At 44.6% G+C, this 19,724-nt stretch overlaps 1 long non-coding RNA gene across 1 annotated transcript; it reads right to left on the reverse strand.

The window, feature by feature from the left end:
- Positions 1-15,681: 15,681 nt before the first annotated feature.
- Positions 15,682-18,685, reverse strand: LOC307025620. Its single transcript, XR_013804206.1, has 2 exons — positions 16,952-18,685; positions 15,682-16,566 (listed from the first exon to the last, which is right to left on the reverse strand). It is a non-coding gene; the product is annotated as an uncharacterized lncRNA (long non-coding RNA).
- Positions 18,686-19,724: the final 1,039 nt, after the last annotated feature.

Genomic DNA, 19,724 nt, shown 5'->3' on the forward strand with positions numbered 1-19,724 from the left:
GAAAGGTGAGCAGACGAGCCTGTTTCTATCGAAGGTCTGTAATTGGCTAAACTAAATTTTAGAGTTGTCAGAGACATATTCCGTTGTCATAGTTGTTGCGGTGGAATATACAAATACATATTTTAGATAGGTAAGAAAGTTATATAACATAAAAGTGAATCAACGAGGTATGTAAGACGAATGTGAAAGGCCTCGTACTTTTTTCAGAAAGGAGACGGCTGAAGACTCGTTGGGGGATGTCCAGTGGCTGTTTTCAGACGCCATCCAAGGACAAATCTGAATAATAATTCTTAGGTTCATAGGAATCGAAGTTGAGTTATAAGTAAATCCAAAGGAGAGTAACGCAACCTTCAAAAGGCAATTTTGAAGTGACCGGACCTCATTAATCCTTTGTTCTGTGGGGGTTGAATCTATAAAGCCAAACGTCACGATAAAGAGTTCTGTAAGCCTGGGTTACGACTCCATGTCAGCGTCACATCGTTGAAAGACGGTGTTGAAGCGCGCTGAGAGGCTCGCTAAACTTGTTGGAATAAACATCGGACAATAAAAGCTGAATAGACTGTACGGGGTATTTTTTCTGTGAATATTTACTGGTGACCAAGAAAGTAAGTCAGATGAATAGATACGAAGTCTGTGAATATTTACTGGTAACAAAGACAGTAAGTCAGATGAATAGATACAAAGTCAGAATGAAGGGAGAATTTGAACGAGAGGAGCGTGAGTTAAGAGCTTACGAGAACAGTGGGTTCAAGCAGAAAAATTGAATAAAAGGATAGCAGAAGTGTTAATTGTTGAAAGAAGCCCCCCTTCGAGGCTGAGAGCTGCAGCGGGGGAGAGAGAGGGGGGTGTCAGTATTTGTCTGTGAGAGTTCCCCCCACCCTTTTTCCTCTCGAGAGCAGCAGCAGCAGCCCGGAGTGTGTCTGCTTGCTTTTTTCTCTAGTGATCTGAAGTTGGAGTGAAATACATAGAAAATTAACAGATCAAGGTGTGATTTGAAGTGGTAGATATATTGAAATAAATAAGAAACAATGATTTGCTGCTATTTAAACATAGTCTTTGAGAACTGATTGATACCGTTGCATTGCGTTGTGAATTTCATGGTATTTGTCATTACCTAAGACTTGTACTTAATTATATTCCAAGGGAAAAATTATACTAAATACAGGAACGAAAGAGTAGAAAGTAAAAAGAAGGTTTTTGTAAGTTTGTCAGAGGGAATCTGTTAATGTTTAAGCATGACAGAGGTCCTGCACGAGGTTTTGCTCCAGCCATCTCACACGGTTACACAAAGGGGTGATTTATGAGAAACTTGTGGACAGGAGAAATTAGATGTTTTGGAAAGAAGAGAGAGAGAGAGAGAAAAGTAAGGTTGTTGGTAAAATATAGAGAGTAAAAGTTATATAAAGTGAACTACTATTCGGGAGAATATCATATTGTTGAATGAGTAACCTAAAATAAATGAAGATGGTGAAATAGTTTGATTAAGGATACAACCGGCAACTACTGATTAAATACACAGTGATGGTGTACATGAACATTGAGAGTAGATTAAGTTGTTTTGTTCTTCATGCTTTTCACCAGAAGTCATTTGAATTGTTATTATTTTTAAGTAGTGTTGTTTTGTGTTATATTTCTAAACTATAATGTACCCACATGCATGTGGTTTCTTTGTCCCAGTTCATTTTAAAGTCAGCCGCCTCATGGCTAAATCTATTTGACCCCATGAGGTCAAGAGTCATTCTGTTAGACCACCATCTTGTGAAAGACAAATCATTGTTCTTTTGTCACATTTTGAATTAGAAAATAGTTCACTTTGCTAGATCAGTTTATCTATAAATGTTGTAGTGGGAGTTTTGTGTTTGCTAACATTTTTAGGAACGACAACACCAGGAGATGAGTAAACTCAAGAATCCGTGGAGTGTAAATACATTGAGAAAAACACATTTTTATACTCTAACTGTTTGCACATCATAGACAAGGAATTTAGACAATATAAATAAATATTCACCAAAAGTAATAAGTATAATGGAAAGTAGACATAGGCCTACACTTGAGTCAAATTATATTACTGTGATCTGATCAGTGTGCTCTGCAGGTTTACTATTGTTCTAAGTAACAGTGGGATTTAAAATATTGGAGAAAGTATGGAGATGTTCTTTCGTAGTGTGTGAAATATGTGATGCTTGAAACAAGTATTTCAATTTATAGGAAAAAATGGTTTCCTGAAAGAGTCAGGTTGGGTAGATATGTAACAATGGATGAAACAATTTATAGAGGGAGCTTTTGTAATATCATTACTAGATATTAATGGTGTTGTTTAGATGGCATTTAGCAACTAAGACAGATAGTATGATTAGAAAGAAACAGACTGGAAAGGGTTGGATTGATTTAATCTCAGTGTGCTAGATTTCTTATGGATAATGCGTCCCGGGACCGGGACTCCCCCTCTGAGTTAGAACCCGGAGTACGACCCCGTCCCTCCAAGCAGACAAAAGACCTAACCCAACAGGAGACTCCTCCTTCTCCATCAAACAGACAGAGAACCAGAGCTGAACCGTCTCTACCTGTGGCATCCAGAACCAAACCGCTTGCTGACATACAGAAATACTCTCATCAGTCCCTCAGACAGGGCATGAAGCTGAGCCACGAGATTTGGCACAGGAGCAGAGTGGGGGACATGAGAGCAGAATCCGCCCTCCATAAAGCAGCAGAGAGACTGTAAAGGAGGAGATGAAATGCAAAGCAGTGCAAAGAACAGTGGCATGATGTGGGCTGCCGATGTGACTGGGCCAAAGGCTGCCTAAAACAGTTACAGCGGATGGATTCAAGAGCTGATGGACTGAAGAGAAGACAGAATCAGAGGAGTTGACATAGTCGATTTGAAGTGAGGAGGTCGGGGTCACGGCTTAAGACAACCAGGGGAGGAGAAAAGGAAAACGGGAATGATTGAGTTTACATATAAACACACTTATTCACAAAACGCACAAAGAAGACACCACATTTAAAGAACATGAATTGACTTGATAAATAAGTCAAGGTAAAAAGAGGTATTAACCATGAATTAATCTATTGGTAAATTCAAAATAGCAGTAAAGAGGAAACTATTAAAGTACAATGAGAAAATTATCCTAAAAACACACTGAGGGTTAAAGGGGGAGACATGAGGGAAGTATGCACTACACTTTAAGCAGGGGGTGTTTTGGAGTAGCACAGTGTAGAACCATATTCTTCAATCTTTCCATCATATTAATAAATCATTCTTCAAGAGATTTTTATTCATGTGTGAATAAAGTAGTGATCTCATTTGTTACAATATTGATTTCACCATTGTGGCATAGTTATTACCATAGGAGGGCTTTAGGATGGAAACTGTTTTTAATCATTGATAGAGTAAAGGGTGATGGTTGCATGTTCGGACACCCAAGGTTCCACACACTGCTAAAGAGTTTAACATTGTTTTTAAGTAGACCAGAATTGAAGATAAATGAGTATAATGAGCTATGAAATGCAGAGCTACACAGATCCTAGTAATGTTTTGACTTAAGATAATAGTTATGTACACAAGTTTCTGAATTAGATTTATTAGACATTTTAATACTACTTAGGTGTAAATAAATTGCAGTAGTAGTAGTACTATTATGAAGTGAGTTTTGGAGCAAGTTGCAGGAAATGTGGGAAGCAGCCGTCCCGATGACAAGTTAGAGATATCTGACTTAAAGTGGTAATCGTGAATTGATAAATGATGGCGCTCCATATATAACTGATTTTTGTAGACAGAGGATACTGGCCTATGCTGAAATATCAAAGTTTCTGCAGAGCACGACACATGGCCAATGAAACTGAGACCAAATGACCTTTGACCCTGACTGACAGTGTGACTTGAGAACAGCACTATCAATGACTGACTCTGGGGCTGACCAAACTTGACTTTACAACCTGACAGTGTGAGTGTGAATGAATTTCTGCATGTGATCAGTGCAACTGCATGATTCTAAAACAATAACTAACCGAGCATGTCTTTGGACTAACACATTATTTTGGAGCTCCATGGGAAACACAGGTTTCCTACAATTCCACACATTTGGAAAAACGCACATGTGACCCGTTTCTAATTCCCACAGGAGTTGGCGGTTTGCAAATGTAAAACTCAAACTAAAATCTAAAGATTCTGTTTCTTTTAGGACTGCCAGCTGGAAATGAACACTTATTTTCCCTGGAGTGTTTACTGTGAAAAATGATGGATGTACTTTTGTGAATGATGTTTGGTATTTTCTTATAACCACTGGTTACCTGAAGGTTTTCTTCCCATACAGGATTTTGTTACACATGTGTACATGTGTAAAAAGGGGGAGTGTGGGATTTTTTCATTTAGGGACTGGAAGAAACCTGCCGCCCCAACTCAGATGTTCAATCTGACCATTGATTGACAGTTTTAGATTTAACCTGCTCCATATCTGGGGATAAGATACTGTTTGATTAATGTTGACATGTTTCTAATATTGATTGAGTTATAACAGGTAACACAGATGCAGAATCAGTGGCCAAGGGGCTACTGTGAGAGATGTAATTCCAGAATAGAGTACTGAAGAAGTTGACCTGTGATAATGAAACAATTTTGTAATATTTCAACAGGTATTAAAGTAACTGAGGTTTGAACTGTAGAAAGAACATATTACAGTTAAGCTAAAACATAGTAATGTAATGAGATTTAATTTAGACAACATCTTGTAACTAGCCTGGTAAAGAAGTAAAAGCCATAGACTTTATTGAGGTAACATTAGGGGGATACATTTAATTTAAATTCATAATAGAAAGACATTTGATGACAGTATGTTGGATTTCTGTATTCATTTTTCAGCTTGATAATATCCAAACACTGACAGGTAGAAGCAGTATCACCAGGAAATTATTCAATTTGTCAGCATCATGATTTTAGTTGTTTTTAATCCATAACATTAGTCTGTTCCATTACCAGAGACATTAGCAGTTAATATTATATTTAGATTTTAAATAGGATCTCAAGGATTTCATTTAAAAATAACACAGATGCTTGTCAGAAATTCAGAGCTATTGAGATATGTTATTTAGTTCACCTGAAGATGTTGGTGTTTATTTTGTTGACACAGGCCAAGTATTAGAATTCTGAAGCGGCCTACCAGTGGTGGGTCAAACACCTGAGGGCCCAGAAGCCCTGAGCGTAGACTTGAGGGGTGGGTATCAGATTTCTCCACACAGGTTGCTGACGCCAAAAGGGGGACCCGAGGAGCAGGAGGCCGACACAGCGGAGTTCGTCTGGCTGAAGGTCATCAGGTCTACGTGGCTCAACCCCAGGTTCTCCGGCCTCTACAGAGTGACCCAGAGGAGATCTCATGCCGTCCGCCGAGGAGCAAAGGGGGACATCTGGTACTACTGGAGCCAGTGTGCGGCGAGGAAATCACCTGGAAGGACCCAGACACATCAGGACGGACCTGGCTATCGTCAACGAGGACATCCCTACAGCAGACGACTCGGAAGCTCTCATTAGCGGACTGGAAGAGAAGAACCTCGCGGACATCCTTACAGCAGACGACTCGGAAGCTGGCGTCAGCGGGCTGGGGGACTTCTCGAGCCAGCAGAGAAGTCTACTTCTCTCTGATCAGATTAATCAGTTCCACCTTTGAAGGAAAGGCCGCATCTCCCCCTCCCTATCAGCTGCCCTTGTTGGCGCATTCCTTTGAGGGGGAGGGGGACCCTGAGGATTCAACAACACGCAAGGATGCTGCTTTCTGGCACTCAGGCAACCACTCTGATAGTTCCTTCACTGACATGAAAAGTTGTGTTCTGTTCCCAAAGGTTTAAGGTTGGGGGACAGACACAGTAGCAAAGAATGACAGTAGTTGTGTTTCAAATTTCTTATGTGAGTTGGTCTCGTGGGGCGAGACCAAAAGGGGGAATTGAAGGATTATTTGAATTATTTGAAGTATTAAAGTACCGTGTTATGGCAGGAAAGTTAAATCTAGTATATTCATTTTAAAGTCACCTTATATATATTCATGTGTGTTAAATTCGAAGGGACAAAGTATATTTTCCCTCCCCAATATATTGAGGTGAAGTCTTTGTGTTCAGAGAGGGATGTGAGCAGGGGACATCCTTATTTGGGGATAGCTCCAAAACTCTGGAATGTTTCCCTCATAAAAGAAGAGGGTGCGTTCCACATGCTTAGGGCAAATGTGTGTGTTTTCATTGCAGTAAATATATGTGCTGCGTGATTACTGTTCAACTATACCTCTGTTTTTATTCTTTCATGTGTGGGAACTAAATGGCTACAAACATTGTGGAGAAATTAGCTTAAACATGTTTTATTACTCTGTATGAAATGGAAGCAGCTTTTATGACAGGGACGAGAGAGCTGGGGGAGGGGACAGTCTTCTTAAGATTTTCAGCATGTCAATTATCAGGGAAATCTACTTGTTTTAAATAGATGTGTGTGGTTAATTACTTTGTATTAATAATAACAGTAGGAAGCTGGAAATATGCAATGTGAAACCTTTTATTTGAAGTAAGGATGTGAACAATAGCTCAAATGGCTGGAAAGGCTGCAGGACAAATGAGTGTGTTCTCTATATTGGGCCTGTGTGAAGTATGACTATTTGAAAAGCATCTCTAATACTGCTTAAGAGCATAGGTAATGTGTTCCTCGTTATTATTGATATGAAGGTAATTTACATGTATTACGTATATTTAGCCAACTATAACAACTATATCTTAAAACATACTTTTAACTTGTGTGTGGTAACCTGAGGGGGGGAGATGGACACAGGGACAAAGGGCCATAAAGGGGATGTGTGTGTGCTGGCTGCAAGATGTGAAATAAGATAAGGAAACTTGTTGTTTAGAGCAGGTTCGTTTCAGACACCAAAAGGTATCTGGTTTTCGTCAAACTGAAAGAGACTTTTTGTTTCCGGGTTTCTTCTGCTGTGTCGTGCTGATTGGGTACGACAGGCCATGTGTTGGTCTCTCCCAATAAGATGACCTCTGGGGGAAGCATTCACACACCTCCTCCTGTGTTTTTAGTATGAAAGCCTGTGTTTTCCTTTGGTTCGGGCTCTTGTTTTTGACTGGCCGTTCCTGAGACATGTCTCACACGGTGGTAGAACCTGAGCCCGGAGTACTCTGCAGAGGGCTTCGTGATTAGGTGAAGTATTTGTATGTTTGCACCATTAAAGCAGATTATTGTTTAACCCTTATCCTGGCCGCTTTGAATTTTTCCTTCTTTTGAGAACCCGCTCATATAAGAACGGCGCGGAGCAGAGATTCTGCCCCAACAAAACCGATGCTTTTTGTAGTTGTAGTACACCAACATGGATTAAACGTGTGTTTTTTTTACCACAATGTTGGGGAAATTAATGGATAAAATGCACAGATTATTATTATTATTATTATTCCCACTCCGATCGGGACACTAGGTCCACCGTTTCCCCGCAGCGAGGCTCCCCCCGTTGACAGTTTACGTGGGCTGGGCTGGGTGCAGTGGGGGACTGGCCATCGGGACGAATCCCGATGGGCCGGTATCGAAGTGGGCCGGTCGGATAAGTCACTAGCACATCCCCCACTCCCCCTGTTGACAATTTACTAGCGGTACCGAAGTGGGCCGGTCGAGAGTCCCGGGATGATTTTTAGTCCCAGTCCACCACTGGCTACATATGACCGTATGATCGCCCATATTGACGCACCTAATTCCTAAACTTCTAACAGATACAACATAAACCGATCCTTCAGCCTCATATGAGCTCTCAGACACGTTCAAAATTAAACTATCATCGCTGTCTGAGCTTGATGCTGTGTGCGCCATCGTGCGTTTACATGCAGATGCTGGGATCCTTAACGGTGCAGCTGGAGCGCTGTGCCCGCAATGACGTCACACATAATTTGGCGGGACTTGAAGAATCCCCGAGAAGATCCAGAAAATGGTCAACATTGAAGGGCAGATTAATGGTTATCAAAGTACAAATATCCAAAATCAGTTCAGTAACGGTTTTCAAGGGGACAATATTTACTCAAATTGATGGGTTTGGATGATGGGGGAAACTCGTGTCACAGGCTCTTTAATGTCAGATATGTTCTAAATAAATACATTTGTTCCTGCTCAAGATTAGATTCAACTTTATTGTTATTGCACATATTACAGGTACTGAGACAACGAAATGCAGTTTAGCTTCCAACCAGGAGTGCAACAGGCAGTAAAGTGAAAAGTAATGTACACAATCTACTGAATAAAATCTGGAATTAATTGAATGATGAATAAACAGTGAGGGGTATGAATATACACAGCAGCTTGTGAGCAGTGTGAACAGCGTGTATGAATATGCTAAGATATATAAAGTATGAAAACGGTAAGCAGTGCAAGTATAGTATAACATATATAGATATTAATTTCATGATGATAAACATTGTGGAACAATGATGAAAAATGTGAATGGTAGTGGCGACGTAAAACTGACACCAAACAACAACAAACTTTTGCCGAGCCAATTGGAGAGTTTCATCAGCAGCACGGGGTAAAAACCACCAATGAGCGCTCAGCTCGAGATACCAGCGAGTCGTTTCCCATCAAGCATTTCGCTTCCGCAGCCCGATGAGAGGAACTGCGCCGCCTCGCCGCGCCTCGGTTATGGCTAGAAAGGATCCGTCTAGTGTAAATATGACGTCACGTTGTCGTTGTAACTCTCGTTGTAATCGGAGCGGCTCGGAAACACATCTTCAGCAGTAACATGATGCAACATACACATTAATGCAGCAGCAATATTAATAGAGAAACATCAGACTTAATAGTAAAACACTGCAAGGGAACATTTTATTGCACCAGGAGCTATCTTGGGACTCTTACTGCGACAACGTTGACTTGCCTGTGAATAAAAAATAAACCATAGTGTTGGTGATCTACAGTGTTGTCATTCTTCTTTGAACACCAACACGACCGCTAACACCCTATTTCAATAATCACACTCCCTGTCATTGACATAATTAATAGATAGTTTAGCTTCTCACCATCATTTGCTGTGGCCAACTGATGTTAACGATCCTAACTGAAAGGCTGCCTGCCAAACGTAAACATTCAGCCACGTGACATTCAGCCAAACTCTCGCGAGAGTTTTACACAACACGGATCCTTTCTAGCCATAACCCCGCGCCTCGCTCTCAAGGCTGCGGGCGTCTTTGTCCCGCGAGATTTCAACGTCTCATGTGAGCGAGCCTCCAGAGCAAGTCAGACAAAATGACAAACCATCATGCAACGCACGAGCAAGACGTTGATCGAAATTACGCAGGTCTGCGCAGGTCTCGCTTGTCTCAAAGCTCCTTGCATGTACGACTGTTCCAATAGGCTTGTTGGAGACGCGTTGAGGCTTGCCTCGAAAGTAGACGAGAATAGCCGATCGCAGCCGGGAGAGGTCTCAAAAATCTCGCCTGAAGTCGGACAGCTCCGAGTCGGCTTCTTCTTCTTCTTCTTCTACTTCTTCGCCTTCTTGTTCTTCTTCTCTCGGTTTTTTGGCGGATTGCAAACCACTTTAAGGTGCATACCGCCACCTCCGGAGTCGGCTTGACTCAGTTTGCATTTATAAAGAATGCACACATGTGTTTAATCGTTAATGTCAGATATGTACTAAGTAAATACATTTGTTCCTGCCCAAGATTAGATTCAACGTTATTGTTATTGCACATATTACAGGTACTGAGACAACGAAATGCAGTTTAGCTTCCAACCAGGAGTGCAACAAGCAGTAAAGTGAAAAGTAATGTACACAATCTACAGGATAAAATATAGAATGAATTGAATGATGAATAAACAGTGAGGGGTATGAATACACTAGATATACACAGCAGCCTGTGAGCGGTATTAACAGTGTGTATGAATATGCTAAGATATATAAAGTATGAAAACGGTAAGCAGTGCAAGTATAGTATAACATATATAGATATTAATTTCATGATGATAAACATTGTGGAACAATGATGAAAAATGTGAATGGAAGCGGCGACGTAAAACTGACACAAAACAACAACAAACTTTTGCCGTGCCAATGGAGAGCTTCATCAGCAGCACGGGGTAAAAACCACCAATGAGCGCTCAGCTCGAGATACCAGCGAGTCGTTTCCCATCAAGCATTTCACCTCCGCAGCCCGTGGAGAGGAACTGCGCCACCTCGCTGCGCCTCGCTCTCAAGGCTGCGGGCGTCTTTGTCCCGCGAGATTTCAACGTCTCATGTGAGCGAGCCTCCAGAGCAAGTCGGTTATGGCTAGAAAGGATCCGTCTAGTGTAAATATGACGTCACGTTCTCGTTGTAACTCTCGTTGTAATCGGAGCGGCTCGGAAACACATATACAGCAGTAACATGATGCAACATACACATTAATGCAGCAGCAATATTAATAGAGAAACAACAGACATAATAGTAAAACACTGCAAGGGAACATTTTATTGCACCAGGAGCTATCTTGGGACTTTTACTGCGACAACGTTGACTTGCCTGTGAATAAAAAATAAACCATAGTGTTGGTGATCTACAGTGTTGTCATTCTTCTTTGAACACCAGCAAGACCGCTTTTCAACAATCACACTCCCTGTCATTGACATAATTAATAGATAGTTTAGCTTCTCACCATCATTTGCTATGGCCAACTGATGTTAACGATCCTAACTGAGGTTACCTACTGTAACCCCAGCTTCTATGAGTAAATGGCGCAGCCCTCTAAGGCTATCGCTATTGGGTAATCCCCCTGCGCCCCCGCGCAGCACTGAAACACTTGTAGTCCACGCCCACCCGCAAGGTGGGCCCCACCCTCGGGCCTCCTTCCGGTATAAATAGGAAGGTGGCCCGGCAATCTGCTCCCATACCAAATAACTTTTCTTCAGCTATTCGTAGAGCCAGTGGGGCCCCGCACTTAGAGGGCTGCACCATTTACTTATAGAAGCTGGGGTTACAGTAGGTAACCTCAGTTCTATTTCGTATATGGCTTCGCCCTCTAAGGCTATCGCTATTGGGTTAAGGGCGAAGCATGATGTAGTCTGCGCCCCACTGGGTCCGTCCGGCACTAGAAGCACAGACATACCTGCTCAATAACACCCCCCTGCCTGATGTGCCATGCGTAATGGCTCATCACCGTACCTGGAACATAGCAAAACATGCCTATCTTCCCGACGGGGTGAAGGCTGGGAACAATACATACCGGCCGCTGTGAGAAAGTAGAGACGAAAGTCCCACCTCGTCCTGCGATCGAAGTGGGGGAACAGCAGCTCTCTGCGTGCAGACAGGCAGGAGAGCGCACAGCTGGATCCCTGACGTCACTCACTCTGACCAGGCACTCCGTACAAAGTGTGTTAGAGGAAAAAGGAACATCCCTCCTATAAGAGGGGAAATGGGCCGCTCTCCGCGTGCCAAAAGGCAGGAGAGAGGCGCACAGCTGGCTCCCTGACGTCACTCACCCCGACAGGACACCCAGTACAGGGTGTGTCAGAGAGGAATGGGAGACATCCCTCAAATAAAACCGAATAAATGAACAGGGGGAAGACCAAGATGCAGCCGTGCAAATATCTTCCACTGACATTTCTCCGTGCAAAGCCGTGGAGGAGGAAATTCCTCTGGTGGAGTGCGCCTTGATGTTCTCCGGGGGCTCCACCCCAGAGGAGACATGTGACACAGCCTCACACAGCCAGTGTGACAGCCGTTGTGCAGACAGAGGTTGCCCGATCGAGCTCTCTCTATAGTGCACGAACAGGCGCTGAGAACGGCGCCAGACCGCCGTGCGCGCCACATAGCAGGACAGCGCGCGCACCGGACAGAGGAGATTTAGAAAAATAGCGGGGGTAAAAACCGCGCAAGACACTGTTCCTGGGATGAAAGGAGTGTTTCTTGTATCCCATGGAACTGCTGGGGGGAGAGGCTTCTCTGTAAAGTGCCATAATGGTCTTCATGGTGACGAGCCATGCCATCGCCGCCGCTGCCCGTGAGGCAAAAGGGCTGCGAGGGAGTTTCCACACGCTGCCTTTCACTCCGTCTCTCCTCATGAGGCGCGTACACGCCCAGGGGATGAGAGGTGTGTGCATGCTGTCCACACGAGGCGTTATAACGGTGCTCGTGGTTATTATGACCGTGTGTAGGAGGCATATCTGGGACAGAGGAATGCCGCGAGTTCTGCAGTTTATAAACCAATAGGTTAAAACAGCAGGCTTCTGCAGCGAATGAACCACCTCTGGAGTGTCCCCCTGTTGGAAGAGACTCAGGGGGATCATCACGTGACCAGCTGACGCCAACGCCGAGCAGCTGCGTCACGGAGAGGGCTGTGTGGGTTGTGACACGCCGGAGGAGAGCTGTCAGTTCTTCCCCTCGCTGCCGCGAGAGTCGCGCTCTCATGCTGGCTGAGTTTAACTCCACTCCCAGATAAACGATTGTCTGAGAGGGAAGAGGACAGCTCTTCTTCCAATTTATTATGAAACCCAGGCTTTGACAGATGCGATACAAGATGTACCGTCTGTAAAGCGACTTCCTCCCTGGGGCGAGCCAGCAAATAGCAGGTCGTCCAGAGGAAAACCACACTCTCATCCCTCCTCTGTGTAGTGGCTCCAGCCTTCTCTACACAAATGCGAGGAGCCAGGAAATATCCGAACGGCAGACGATTGTCTGGTCTGATATTCCCTGAATGGAAAACGCAGGAATTTCCTGTGTTTCGGGATGATGGGTACGTGGAAGTATGCATCCTTCAGGTGGAAGTGAACCAGTCGTCCTGGTGAACACATTCCAGCACCTGTTTGATCGTCAGCATGTGGAATACTGACAGATCCAGGATGTCTCATTCCCCCAGTCTTTTTCGGGATTAGAAAAATAACGGGAGTGAAAACCCCTTATTTTCCTCCTTTTGAGGAACCCTGGAAATATCCTCTTTCAACAGGAGTTCCAGCAGCTCGGATTGGAGCGCAAGACATAGCTTCTGGGATAACAGGAGTGTTTCCTGTATCCCATTGAACTGTGGGGGGGGGGGGGAGAGACGAACTGCAGGACGTATCCTCTGCTGATCAGCCTGCTCATCCATCTGTCCATCAGACACACGCGCTGCCACTCTGAGAAACACTCTAAGAGCGGGCGCACATGCTCGAGATGTTCTGTGGTCGTCATGGCAACGAGCCACGCCAGGGAGTCTCCACACGCTGCGTTTCACTCCGGCTCTCATCATGAGGCGTGTACACGCTCAGGGGATGAATGGAGGTGTGTGCAGTGATGTCCACACGAGGCGTTATAACAGCGCTCATGGGTTTATTATGACCGTGTGTAGGAGGCGTATCTCGGACAGAGGAATGCCGCGAGCTCTGCAGGTTATTAACCGAGGTTAAAACCAGCAGGCTTCTGCAGGGAGCCCTGCTGCCTACTTAATCAACGGATTAGTGGCAGCCGGCTTAATTACCGGCTCCGCTTCATCGGAGGCTCTCGCGGAGCCGACCAGGAGCGGGGGAGCCTCACTCCCATTTGACTCGCCGCCGGGAGACCCTGTCTCCGGGGTGGCGGGGGAGCGGAGACGTGGGACGGAGCCCCTGCAGCCGCTGGGGCGGTTGCTGTGGGCGTCTCTCCGCTTGCGGCCTCCTGTGGCCGGCCTGGACGCCGCGGCTGCTGCGGGTGTTGGTGCCGCTGTGACAGCTCAGCCGACTGGAGCCAGCTGTACATGCTGGCGAATGCCGTCTACCTGTTCCGCGGCCGTCTTCATGAACTGGGGTCCGAACAGCCCGTCCGGGCTGATTGGAGCGTCCAGTAGCACTTTTCTGGCCGTCTCCGTAACAGACGCCGCAGCGCTGTGGTGACGGAGAGGGGGAAAGCATGTTCGGCTGCCAAGCTGGCACCCTGCTCTGACTCTGTCTCCCCCGTCCGGGGGAGAGGAGGGAGGGGAGAACCGAACGGTGAACCGTGGAGGGAGGCGGGGCAGGAGTTGCTTCGGACTCCTGCCCGGCACTCTGCCCCAGGGACACGAGGCCCCGTCCGCGGGCTCGTAAGCCTGGACGGGCCAATCGTCCTCCTCGGCCACAGCAGCAAGAGTGTCCGCTCTCCGCTTCCTGTCGCCCGAGGGGAGACGAGCGCAGTGCATGCTACCTGCTGGTTTAGAGCCGCGTACGCGTGCTCTGACCCCCGGCAGGATTCGCATACTGCTTTTATCTCTGCAGGTCATAACTCATTATGAACCCAGAGCCACATGAGGGACAACCACGGACGCAGTTGTTGCTCATGATGATTCTCAATTGCTGTGCTTCAGTAACTGTGCTGGTTTGCTGAAAAAAAGAGGGAGCAGATTGCCGGGCCACCTTCCTATTTATACTGGAAGGAGGCCCGAGGGTGGGGCCCACCTTGCGGGTGGGCGTGGACTACAAGTGTTTCAGTGCTGCGCGGGGGCGCAGGGGGATTACCCAATAGCGATAGCCTTAGAGGGCGAAGCCATATACGAAATAGAACTGAAAGGCTGCCTGCCAAACGTAAACATTCAGCCACGTGACATTCAGCCGAACTCTCGCGAGAGTTTTACACAAGACGGATCCTTTCTAGCCATAACCGAGCAAGTCGGACAAAATTACTAACCATCATGCAACGCACGAGCAAGACGTTGATCGAAATTGCGCAGGTCTGCGCAGGTCTCGCTTGTCTCAAACAAGCCTACTGTCTGTGTGTGTCTGTCAACGCATTGGTCCGAGAAGAGTTACGACAACGGAAGTCCAAAAACAGTTATCGTCACGTGGTTCATGTAGACGAGGATCGTTCTCCGGAAGTTCATGGCGGGCAATGTGAATGCATTGATAACAGGAGATAGAACTACGATTTTTGGTAATTATTAGTGAATAAAGGTTTTGATTTGCAATATTTATACAACAAATCGATATGTGTATGTATTTACATCAATATGTTTTTAAAAATAAAATAGAATTTGCTAATATTAAGTGATAATATTAGGATTAGTGTGAACAACTAGTTTACATGTTAGGCTAACAGTGCCTTGGTTAAAGAGCCTGTTGCTGTTTATTTATAGCTTTGAATTCTTTCAAACCAATATTATCTTCTTAAACTTGTATGGTAGTCAGGAGCATCACTTTCTAATGATATATTTAGAGGGAGGGGATCTAAAGGAATGCTTCAAAATTCAGATTAGATTAATTTCTACCATTTTCTTAAATTCATGGTAGTTTCAGTAATCCCATGATAATTGAGGACACAAGTTATCTAAATGACTAATGTCATCTTTATGGCTTTCAGAAAGGACAGGAGACCGACAGGTGACTATCAAAGGACCAGCAGCAGCAGCAGCAGCATGATGATGATGATAATGATGTTAAATGTGTTGTTTTAGGAACATCCGTTGCAAATACATGGAATTCAATAAACATTGAATTGCATATCATGCAGTTTGTCTGTGCCTTTTCCTCCGTGTTGTCCTGGTTTGCTGTGCTGCCTCCTAGTCGCCACCATGGTTTGCTGTGCTGCCTGGGGATGCTCAAATCGCTCCGAGAAAGGAGTACGAATGTACGGCTTCCCCACTGACCCAGAGCGGAGGAAAAAATGGCTGGCTCAAGTCAACAGGAGCAATTTCACGACCAACAGCAAAACAATATATGAGGTAATTATATACAAACACTGCATTTGCACTTTTTCACAAAACGAAAACCACACCATTGGGAAAGCTTAATGTTTTGTTTAATACAAAAAAACAGGGAAAGGCTTGAAAAACACTGAGAGTTGAGACTCAGGGTGCAGGGTGAGGGTCTCAGTGCAGGTATTCAGGCTCCATTGAATCCCCCTCTGGTTTTTGTGCTGAAAGAGAGAGTAACAGACAGGAGAAAGGGTTATACACACCTATATAGCACACCTATTGGATGGGAAATTGCCTTGGGGAGATAAGGTGTGATCCACAGCTGCAATCATTTCCATTAGTCGTTGCAATGGAAATATTTGGACTAAACATTGCTCTTCCACCTGCCAGCACCCAGCTAACATCACTTCCCCTCCACCCGTAACATCAATGCCCCTCCACCTGCCAACATCACTGCCCTCCACCTGCCAACATCACTGCCCTCCACCTGCCAGCACCCAGCCAGAGGAGCGCAAACAACAAAAACAAGCAAGGTGTCCCGTCATGTATGTACCTGGAAGTTTGGGTTTGCAAAATGGAGTAAGAGAGGGACTTGAAAAACCTTGGTTGCTCTCTACTCATGTTGTTACAGTTGTCTTGGTTACAGCTCTCAAGTTTTTTTTTTGCCATTTCCACATCTTTAGAAAATAAGAAATAAAAAATTGAAGTGAAATCAACCTCTTCTCTGGAGAACAAACTTTGATTTCTCTGTCTTGTGAGTTTGCAGTCTTGCAGTTTTGCTCCTCCACCTGTAACATCACTGCCCCTCCACCTGCCATACAGTAGGTTACTAACAAGATTACTTATATAATACAGCGATAGAATACATGTTTAGTATGCTTACTTATATAAAACAATAGTATTAAACTTACCTTGTGTTTTCACTCTCACTTAAGTCCCTCTCCCTTTGCCATCAATCCAAAATCAGCTGAGCTGCAACATTATACAGACAGGTAATAATCAACATAATCACAAGGAAACAATATGGCTCTGCTAAAAACACTCACTCTTACACGCACCAAAGTTATATTTATCTAATATTTAACTCCCTCCACCCCCGCATACAATCCCGTTTAGAAGCCCCTCTTCTCTAATTCAACAACGTTGGACGAAATTACATAAAGAGAACGGAATTTACAATTAAAAGGCTGTTCAACGTGTGTTGCTAACTTGATCCGGTAGCTTAATCTGTTATCTGTAAACGTTCCCTAAATCTACTAATTTAGGGATAATCCACTGGCATCCTTTAATACACATGTTAATTTGAATCAGATGTACTGATAATATCCGCAATATAAATCTTTAAACTTCTTCTTACCTTTAAAAGTCCGTCACGAACGGTCTATTATGCTGCAACTCTACAGCTCTGCTAGCCTTGGCGCTAACTTCTGGGGAACGATTGAGAGGCTCCACGATCCGCCATTGCTGTAAAAAAGTGGTCCATTGGAGTGAACGGAGATGACGCAACTCTCAAGAGGTTTCTCAATGCTCAAATTTCCCCTCCTCGACTCCTCGGTCCTCCGGTAGTGACCCGGAAATGAATTTCAGCGCGCCATGTTGAGGACATCTAATTTCTCTAAATGCACTTCGAGGACCGAGCATCGAGCGTCGAGGAGGCTCTCTGGAGGAGCTATAACCGAGGAGACACTGATGGGTCCTCCACGGCTCCGGCTGATCCACGGATGCATTTCCGGGAACGGTGGAGGCGTGACGCACGGCCGGACTTATCTCAGCCAATGACAGCTCTGCATGCATTCCCTGGATATTATTTTAGTAACTGTTTTCATCGCGACGCGATGTTTACAGTGAGAACAGCTGTGAGGTCCGTGCTGATAGCAGAGCAGTGTGTAATATATATATCACTCAGTATAACAGGCGTACTCTATTTAGGCCTATTTGCTTTAGTTTAGTAGATATCTACAAACAAAGAGTCGATATCTTTCTAAGACCATTTAGTGCTTCACATAATAAAATACACAACGGCTGTAGCCTGATTATGCTTTAGGAGCTGTAGGTGTGTGTGGTACAGTGTGTAGGTGTGTGTGTTGTACAGTGCGTAGATGCGGCGGACAGACGGGTCTCAGTTGGTTTGGTATCCTATGCTTACAACTACTTAATTACGATTAAACACATTTGTGCATTCTTTATGAATGCAAACCGAGTCAAGCCGACTCCGGAGGTGGCGGTATGCACCTTAAAGTTGTTTGCAATCCGCCAAAAAACTGAGAGAAGAAGAAGAAGAAGAAGAAGAAGAAGAAGAAGAAGAAGAAGAAGAAGAAGAAGAAGAAGAAGAAGAAGAAGAAGAAGAAGCCGACTCGGAGCTGTCCGACTTCAGGCGAGCTTTTTGAGACCTCCCCCGGCTGCGATCGGCTATTCTCGTCTTCTTTCGAGGCGAGCCACAACGTGTCTCAAACAAGCCTGCTGTTTGCAGTGGACATAGCGGAGAATTTTGACTCGTTGCGTTGTGGCGATGTCTCGCAGATAACACAGATAATACAGATAATACATATGAAAAGTATAATTTTCTCAGAGTCCAGAGACAGTTGTGGTTCGGTCCGGATCCGGACCGGAGTCCGGACTTTGAGGATGACTGCCCTACACCATACCCCTACACCCTACCCCTCCGTTTGCGCGTTCACGCGGAGGGTCCGCAATATTGAGGGCTGTTCCAAAGCAACGAGTGTGGAGCGGTGTGGAGGGGGAGTGGGCTATCAAGCCCTCAAACAGCGAGTCTGCAGCGGTGCTCACTTGAGACCGGTCTCTACCTGACCGGAGTCACGCTGTGTGTGTGCGTCAGGAAACACGCTGTTTACAGCAAACATTCACTGATAAATTGCAATGTTAACAACCTCATGATAACCTCATATGTTTTTAACTTAGGATCATACCTGTGTTTAGTCTGGAAAAAGGTAAATGTGTGCATTTTATTATAAAGTTGTGTATATTTACAGACCGTTGCAAAAACTAAGAAGCTTATAAACATCAGGTTTAAAACTAAAAGAGCTTTGAAACACAATGAAAGATGTTTGGAGTTTTATTTGAGTTATTCATTTAAACTTTTTGTCAAAGAGATGCTGATTTGAAACCGTTGTTAGATACAGTTACGGCATTTCCTGTTTCTGCCGGAGAGAGGGGAGGCCGTTCCAAAGCTTGCTGCTATACTCCCTCCATCTGACAGGAGGGAGCCTCGTTGAGCTGCGAGTGTGGCTACAGGCGGAGTGAATTTCAGACTTGATTTGACAAATAAAGTATTATCGTATCGTATCGTATTATTGTATCGTATCGTAGGGTCGAGGGAGTGGTTTGGGATTGGGCCTGAGTCAGTGGCCGTTTCTCAATCGCGAGGAAACTGGCTTCCAAGCCAATATTTCAAGGATACTACGTCATCGAGTGTCGCCGAAGGACTGTTCCAATCTCCAGCATACTTGGAATTCCACCGAGGCCACGTCCTTGGTTTGGGGGTAATTTCGAGGCTGCACATGGGTAGACTTCGCGTCCTTCAAATCCCCACAATGCTTTGCGCGCAGACCAATTTCAAAAACCCTTGCGGAGAATGGCTGAACCGACGCAGCGCAGCAGCACATATTTAAATGAGTATTTAGTGGCGTAGAACATGTGTTGGTAAATATGTTACTTTGTTGCATTTGTTATCACCAAAAAATGTGTTCCGTGAAAGTAAAGCAAGTTCATAATTAGATAGACATCGTGAGGTATTTATTTTCGGTACAGTTTATGTTGAAACCGTTAGAGAGAGTGGCACACTTGTTAGCCTGTTCCATTCTTCTTTGTTTTCCGAAGCTGTGGCTTGGAAGTATACTTACTTCGTTTCTGAAGGAAGTGACTTGGAAGTATGCGACTACCAACCCAGTATCCTCGCGATTGAGAAACGTCCAGTGTTGTGGTGCTGTTGCTTTGATCTGGATCTGTGAGCTAACCACGCCCCGTTCATTTGCACATAAGAAATGGAAATGTGTCATTATGAAATACAATTCCACCGAAATAAATAAACGTGTCATTATGAAATAGAAGTCCCCTGAAATAATTAAATGTGTCATTATGAAATAAAAGTCTCATGAAATAAATAAATGTGT

Source organism: Notothenia rossii (genome assembly GCF_949606895.1).
Source record: "Notothenia rossii genome assembly, chromosome: 11".
Taxonomy (NCBI): Eukaryota; Metazoa; Chordata; class Actinopteri; order Perciformes; family Nototheniidae; genus Notothenia; species Notothenia rossii.